Source organism: Dama dama, chromosome 20 (genome assembly GCF_033118175.1).
Source record: "Dama dama isolate Ldn47 chromosome 20, ASM3311817v1, whole genome shotgun sequence".
NCBI classification, from domain to species: Eukaryota; Metazoa; Chordata; class Mammalia; order Artiodactyla; family Cervidae; genus Dama; species Dama dama.
This window is the reverse complement of record NC_083700.1, coordinates 106218126-106225551: the sequence shown is the minus strand read 5'-3', so window position 1 is coordinate 106225551 and position 7426 is coordinate 106218126. Positions and strand designations below refer to the sequence as shown.

General features: G+C 46.1%; 1 protein-coding gene across 6 annotated transcripts in view; it reads left to right on the top strand.

Annotated features, from left to right (window-relative positions):
• The first annotated feature begins 3599 nt into the window (after positions 1-3599).
• THRAP3 (thyroid hormone receptor associated protein 3) overlaps positions 3600-7426 on the top strand; it is a 70250-nt gene continuing 66423 nt past the window's right edge. For 2 of the 6 annotated variants that reach the window (XM_061122384.1, XM_061122379.1), the window contains exon 1: positions 3600-3722. The gene's annotated coding sequence lies outside the window, so the exon portion shown is untranslated. Of the gene's footprint in view, positions 3723-4181; positions 4331-7426 lie in introns of those variants that run through there. The other 4 variants (XM_061122381.1, XM_061122380.1, XM_061122383.1 and 1 more) reach the window with 3 other exon arrangements.

The window sequence follows — 7426 nt, the reverse complement described above, 5'->3', positions numbered from 1 at the left end:
TAGGATGGACTGGTTGGATCTCCTTGCAGTCCAAGGGACTCTCAAGAGTCTTCTCCAATACCACAGTTCAAAAGCATCAGTTCTTCTGCACTCAGCTTTCCTTCCAAGGAGTGAGCGTCTTTTAATTTCATGGCTGCAGTCACCATCTGCAGTGATTTTGGAGCCCAGAAAAATAAAGTCTGACGTTGTTTCCACTGTTTCCCCATCTATTTGCCATGAAGTGATGGGACTAGATGCCATGATCTTAGTTTTCTGAATGTTGAGCTTTAAGCCAACTTTTTCACTCTCCTCCTTCACTTTCATCAAGGGGCTCTTTAGTTCCTCTTCACTTTCTACCATAAGGGTGGTGTCATCTGCATATCTGAGGTTATTGATATTTCTCCTGGCAATCTTGATTCCAGCTTGTGCTTCTTCCAGCCCAGCGTTTCTCATGACGTACTCTGCATATAAGTTAAATAAGCAGGGTGAAAATATACAGCCTTGATGTACTCCCTTTCCTATTTGGAACCAGTCTGTTGTTCCATGTCCAGTTCTAACTGTTGCTTCCTGACCTGCATACAGGTTTCTCAAGAAGTGGGTCAGGTGGTCTGGTATTCCCATCTCTTTCAGAGTTTTCCACAGTTTATTGTGATCCACACAGTCAAAGGCTTTGGCATAGTTAATAAAGCAGAAATGGATGTTTTTCTGGAACCCTCTTGCTTTTTTGATGATCCAGCGGATGTTGGCAATTTGATCTCTGGTTCCTCTGCCTTTTCTAGAACCAGCTTGAACATCTGGAAGTTCACGGTTCACGTATTGCTGAAGTCTGGCTTGGAGAATTTTGAGCATTACTTTACTAGCGTGTGATATGAGTGTAATTGTGTGGTAGTTAGAGCATTCTTTGACATTGCCTTTCTTTGTGATTGGAATGAAAACTGACCTTTTCCAGTCCTGTGGCCACTGCTGAGTTTTCCAAATTTGCTGACATATTGAGTGCAGCACTTTCACAGCATCATCTTTCAGGATTTGAAATAGCTCAGCTGGAATTCCATCCCCTCCACTAGCTTTGTTCATAGTGATGCTTCCTAAGGCCCACCTGTAGAAAATACATAAATGTATTTACTGATGCTGAACTTAGAGTTTTGTATATAGTTCTCACGTGTCATGAAATATTAGTATTCTTTTGATTTTTCCAACCATTTAAAAATGTAAAAACAATTCCTAGCTTCTGGTCATAGAAAAACAGAGGTGGGCTAGAATTGGCCTGTAGGCCGTAGCTTGCCAACCCCTATCAGGCCACCTGATCTGCCTCAGGTCAGGTTGAATTTTGTTTTTTTTAAGATTTATTTATTTTTGACTGTGCTGGGTCTACCCTGCTGCCCCTCGGCTTTCTCTAGCTGTGAGGAGTGTGGGTTACTCATCTTTGCAGTGCTCAGACTTCTCATTGTGGTGCCTTCTTTTTGCAGAGCATGGGCTCTAGGTGAACAGGCTTCAGTAGTGGCGCACAGGCTTAGTTGCCCCATGGCATATGGGACCCTCCCGGAGCAGGGATCAAACACATATCCTCTGCACTGGCAGGTGGATTCCTAACCACTGGAACACCAGGGAAGTACCGGGACCACATTTATTTTGTTTACTATTTTCCTCCTTAGCTTCTTGCACAGGGCCTGACCCATAGTAGGTGCTCAGTAAATGAATGGAGTCATAAGGTGTTCCTTTCCTTTAAAAAAAAAAAAGTATTTATTTGGCTGTCGGGTCTTGGTTGCAGCATGTGGGATCCAATTCCCTGACCAGGGGTTGAACCTGGAGCCCCTCCAATGGGACCTCCAGATCTTAGCCACTAGATCACCAGGGAAGTCCCTATTCATTTCCTTGTGAGGGGCCCCAAGCTAAGTGGAGAATACAAATCTGTAAACAATTAACTGCACAATTAACTAGGTAATACTTTTTGAAGAAAGTTCTGTTTTCAGCAGGTTCAGTTTGAGAACCTGTGGGAAGTCAGGGTATGGTGACTCTCAAACATCTGGAACTGAGTTGATACTAAGACTCAGATGGATAAGGGAGTAAAAATGCATAGACGAGCTGTAAAAGCTACCTGAGTGTGCCAGATCACTTGAGCAGAGAAGTCACTCAGGGAGAGAGGTTGAATGAGAAGAGGAGAAGGAAGCTGGAACTGTGAGGTAAGTTTCTGGGCCAGGGAAGGGGCAGAGGTAGGAGCAAGGTAAGAGATCCAGCAAAGAGGCGTTTTGGAAACCAGGAGGAATGACTATTTTTGTATCTAGTTTACTGCTCTGTTCCTAGTATTTTGCACCAGGCATAACCTTACAGTAGACACTCAAAATCTGTGAATTAAAAATGACGTTGCATCAGATCCTTTCGAGAAGCACTACCCAGCAAGCAGCCTACAAGAAATGCTCAAAGAAAGAAAAAAGAGAAAGCAGTGTGGAAGGAACGTTCCTGGGGCCAGTAAGGATGAGGGCTGATGTGGCACCATGAGATTTGAGTTGAGCCTGGCGAGTTTTTCTGAGGCAGAAAATACTCCTTCAATTTTTGTTTTTTCAGGTTTTTTGTTTACTTTGCCTTGGGGATGCAGAAACCCATCAAAACTGATCTTTGTTTTAAAGAGCTCACAGTCTGGTGGGGAAGACAAACACAGTCCTTGATAATTATGAGATGGAAAGGTACTGCAGGAAGACAGAGAAGAGGAGAAGCTAGTAAACTTGGAAGGCTTCACAGAGGAGAGGATACTGGAGCTCAGCCTTAAAGGTTGGAGTTCAGTAGAGCAGGAATTCCAGCACAAACCAGCCTGTGCAAAAATCCTGATAAACGCCCCGGTTCTCAAACTTTTATGTGCATGAGAATCACTGGAGAGGTCTGTTTAAAATGCAGATTTCAAAGTTACACATGGGAAATTTCTGGTTCAATAGGTGAGGGCATCCACTTTAACAGGCTTTACAGGGCCTCACTCTGTAAAACAGCTTTTTGTGCTGCCATTGTCGTGGGAATCGAGGCCAGCGGTGGCGGAAACGAGGCTGGAGAGCACTTTGCCACCGGGCTTCTGGGTCTCCACAGGAACACACTATTACAACAAAAAACAAATTCATTTTTAGTCTCGCTTTCAGGGCACCAGACGCTTTCACGTGCCTGACTGTCGCAACCTCGCAACAACTTTGTGAGGTAGAAATTACTAGTCTCATTACACAGGGGAGGAAACTGAGGCTCAGAGAAGACAGATTTGCTCAAGGTCACGAAGCAAGAAGTGGTACGGCGGAGGACGAAAGCCAGACAAGCAGATTCCCAGCTCAGAGACTTTTCGACGACTAAGGCAGGCCGGGAGTGGGTGGGGCTCAGGCCCTCGCTCCAGGCTGGTTCCAAAATGGTGGGGGCCTTGGCGTCAGCAACGCCCCCGCCCCTTCCGTCCACCTCCCTCCTTCTTCCTCAGGCCACCCAGGCGGGGGGAGGGGATGGAACGGAGAAGCTCACGTGACTGCCGACAAGCTGGCGCGTGACGCAAAGCGGCGGGCCCGGTGTTCGCCTTGCCTTATGGGAAACGTAGTTCTATAGACTGTCAAGTTGGCTAGGAAGGCGGGAGCTAGGACTACATTTCCCAAGAGGCTGCGGGGCGACGCCGAGGCTGCCGCCGTCTGAGAGCGGGGACGCGGGGCGCGCTGTCGGGCGGGGGCGAGATTCGGGCCGGTTGTGCCGTTGCGAGGCTGCAGCTGCGATCGCTGCGGTGGGCCCAGGTGAGTGAGGGCCCCTGATGGGAATTAGGGCCGCTCAATTGACTCCAGCCGTTTCGTCTTTTTTCTTTTCTCCGTGGCCGCTGGCTCAGGGTCTCCAGCAGGCCTGGCGTGGAGTCGCTCCCCCGCGCCTGCCCCCCGGCCTCTTCAGAGAGGGCCCCGCTCGCTCCGGCTCCTCCCCCTCCCCGCCCTTCAGGGCTTCCCCTCGCTCCGGCCTAGCTCCCGACGCTGAGGGCCGCCTTTTCTCCGGAGCAGTTCCTAGCTCTCTTTTTCTTTCTTGTAAGAAAGCCTCCCTTTTCTCCATCTCCCTGCTTAATCACTCACCCCTTTAGGGGTGAACCTTATTATTTGGATTTTTTCCCGGAACTCTTGAGTGGCCCCCCCACCCCCCCATTTCCATTGGCCTGGATCTGCCTTCTCCTAGGGCGCATGTGGCTGGTACTCAGTGTTAGTACCTCTTCCGTTCTTTTCGGCCTGGTGGCCGGAGGAGGCATAGTCCAAATTTATCAGTCACGGGAACATTTATGCGTCCACTTTGTAATTTTTCTTGGTTTGGAGGTGAGGTCGACCTGCGTTCCTGTGGTAATTGGCGTGTGTTCCGCTTAAATAAGGTAATTTCTTTCGCTTCCCTTAGCTCCCAAGCAACTTTTATTAGCCCTTCTCTTTGCCTTTTGAAGTCTGAGGGATGAAGTATCGCAGCAGAAACTGGGGAGTAGCACTCGTGCCCAGAAGTTGGAAGCCATCCGTGTTAGTTGAGTGTTTACCAGGAGGTTGTTAATTGGATTGAGGGGAAAGCCGGAGAGAGACGATGAAGCTTCTGGTGGCAGGATAACAGAAGGAACCTGGAGCCAGCTGCCTGGGTTCAAATTTTGGCTCTGCTAGCTTTTGGTTTCGGGTCGAGGGGCTTCACTTTCAGGTGCCTCAGTTTCCTTAATCTGCAAAATAGCAGAGAGTAACACTGGTCACTTTATAGGGTTACTGTGAAGATGAAGTGAGGTAAAATGAAAACCGCTTAGCTTATTACCTACTGAGTATTAAGTACTGTTATCATTATCATCTATTTTAGGATTTATAGCGTGGAGGCCCAGAGTGGCGAGACATGTCCTTTTGTTTTTCGCTTTCAGGTGGCGCTCCCTTTTCTTATTAGTGGCTATACCGTCTGTTGTAGCCTGTCCTGTTATCTAGACAGCCTGTATCATTATGTAGAAGCCTGCTAAAGAGCCAGAGCTGGCTGCTACCATGAACAACCTGTGGAACAAATTGGGTTTAGTTTGTTCTCTGCTGGGAAGTTTGTGAAGCAGTGTACGCAGTTTAGCAATATAAAAAAACATGTTTTTCTCCCCCTGCAGCCATTTAGGCTTGACTGTATTTTGTAGAAGAGGTGAAGTTTCTGTAAGGAACTGTTTTAACTAAAAGACTTTGTATTCAGTACAGTTCCATCTTTTTGTGTTTTAAATCTCCTAGCACCAGTGAAAGATCGCTGGTTTTGGAGACTGATGGTTTTAGTCTGCATACTAAGTACAGTCCAGTTTTAGCGGTGGTGGTGGCGATAGTCATCTTTGCAGCAGCAGTAGTAGTTGTCTAGCATATTTCTTTACTAGTATAGGTAGTCCAGATACTTTTTGAATTTGGCATAGCCAGTGAAATTATGGATTACGGAGCGTCCTGTATTGTAATTGAGAAATTGAAGGGAGGAAGCTTGGAGTATTTCTGAGATTAGCACCGAGATGAGGTGGGATGAGGCTGACTGAGCGCATAAGACCTAAGATTTATTAATTTTTGTAGAATAGTTAAACTTAACCACTAAGAATCTTGAGGTGTTACCCTGTTTCTCTTGGGCCAAATGACAACCTCGATTGAGGGAGTGTGGTTAATCTTGTTCTTTCTGGTGGGAGGGAGGTTCAAAAGGGAGGGGATATACACATGTATATGTGTATATAGATGTGTGGCACAAACCGTCAGTGTTGTAATTATTTTCCAATTAAAAATAAATTAAAAAATATACTGTGCTCTCAAAGATTAGATTTTGGTGGATTGCTTCACACCTTTATTTTGTAAACATCTAAGACTGATTCAGTATTTGATTGATACAATAAATAGTGCTTGAGAACCTGCCATCCACCGGCCCCTCTGCTAGGCTCTGGGAGTACAAGGGGACGTGAGGCAGAAGGGGTCTTGCATTTTGGGAACCTACAAGGTAGTGGGGGAAATCAAAACAGGTGAGCAAATAAGTTACAAATTGAGAAAAGTGATGTGGAGGTATCATGGAGGGAAATCGATGGACACTAAAAAAAAAAAAAGAGGCCTAACGGTGGTCAGAGAAATTCTTTTTGGTAAGAGTAGGGGTGTCAAGGCAGGCATTCCAGGTAGAGAGAACAGTAAGTGCCAAAGCTAGAAGATGGGAAGAGTTTAGTGCGCTTTCAGAACGGAAAAGAGGCCAATTGTGGCCCTTTTCAGTAAGGAGAGTGGTTACAGAAGAGCTGGAGAGCTAAGATTGTTTAGGGAAGCTGTTGAAGTCTTCTGATTTACATTTTAAAATCAGTTTTGCCAGGGGTGTGAAAACTGGATTGTGGGGACCATCAGTTAAGAGGTTATTGTACTGATTTTACCTGGAGGTGATAGTTGACTGAAGTTGAGAGGGGGAGTGGAAAGAGAAAGTGCGTTGGTGGAAAGAAGCAAAGGGATTCATTATGTTCTTTTAGTATTCTCTAGAGAAAGACGTTCTTAGTCAGTGGTCCATGGACTACAGGGGGCTTCATGGACTCGAAAATTTTTGTGAGGGAGTGCATTTTCTCAAGGGGTCGTTACCGTCCATCATTCATTAGAGTCTGGGTTTAAGAACCAGTTCTCTAGAGTCTGTAATGCAGGTTTATAACCCATAAAAAAGTAATTGCTCACAGCTTACCGAGAAAGTTGAGAGTCGTGGGTACCTTTCTAAAAGATTGACTTTCTCCAGGAACTCTCTTTTTTTGTTGTTTGTTTCAAATCAGAGTTAAATGCCATGCCATAGAAAAATCAGCTTTTAGTTTCTTTTGTCTAGGAGTTAATGGGCTGATGCACATACTGAGGAAGCGGAACTTAAAGAACTCAGTTTCACAGAAATCCGTATTCATTCCTACTGTTTTCTTCTGTTGGTCCCCCCACAACCTTATTTGTCTTTGGTTGCACTGTGTAGCCTGGGTGTGTGTGTGCTAAGTTGCTTCAGTCGTGTCCAGCTCTGTGTGACGCTGTGGACTGTAGCCCGCCAGGCTCTGTCCATGGGATTCTCCAGGGAAGAATACCGGAGCAGGTTGCCATGCCCTCCTCCAGGGGATCTTCCTAACCCAGGGATTGAACACGCCTCCTGTGTCTCCTGCATTGCAGGCGAATTCTTACCACTGAGCCACAGGCAGAGCCCTGCTGTGCAGCCTGTGGAATCTTAATTCCCTAACCAGAGATTGAGCCCATGCTCCCTATGTTGGGAGCACACTTACTGGACTGCCAGGGAGGTCCCTTTTTCTATGGAGTTTTGTTTACAGTTCCTATTTTAGTGGTAGAAATGGAGCACCTTAGTGTGTGAAGAGTGAGATCATTTTCTTCTTGGTTTCCTTCTAACAGGGCTTTCAGATGTATGTTCATATATTTTGTAGTGTGTTTTTCAGATGATAGTGTGTTATTGGAAACAGGGTGTAAAGTTAGAGCTCTACCACTGAAAGAACCACGTATTT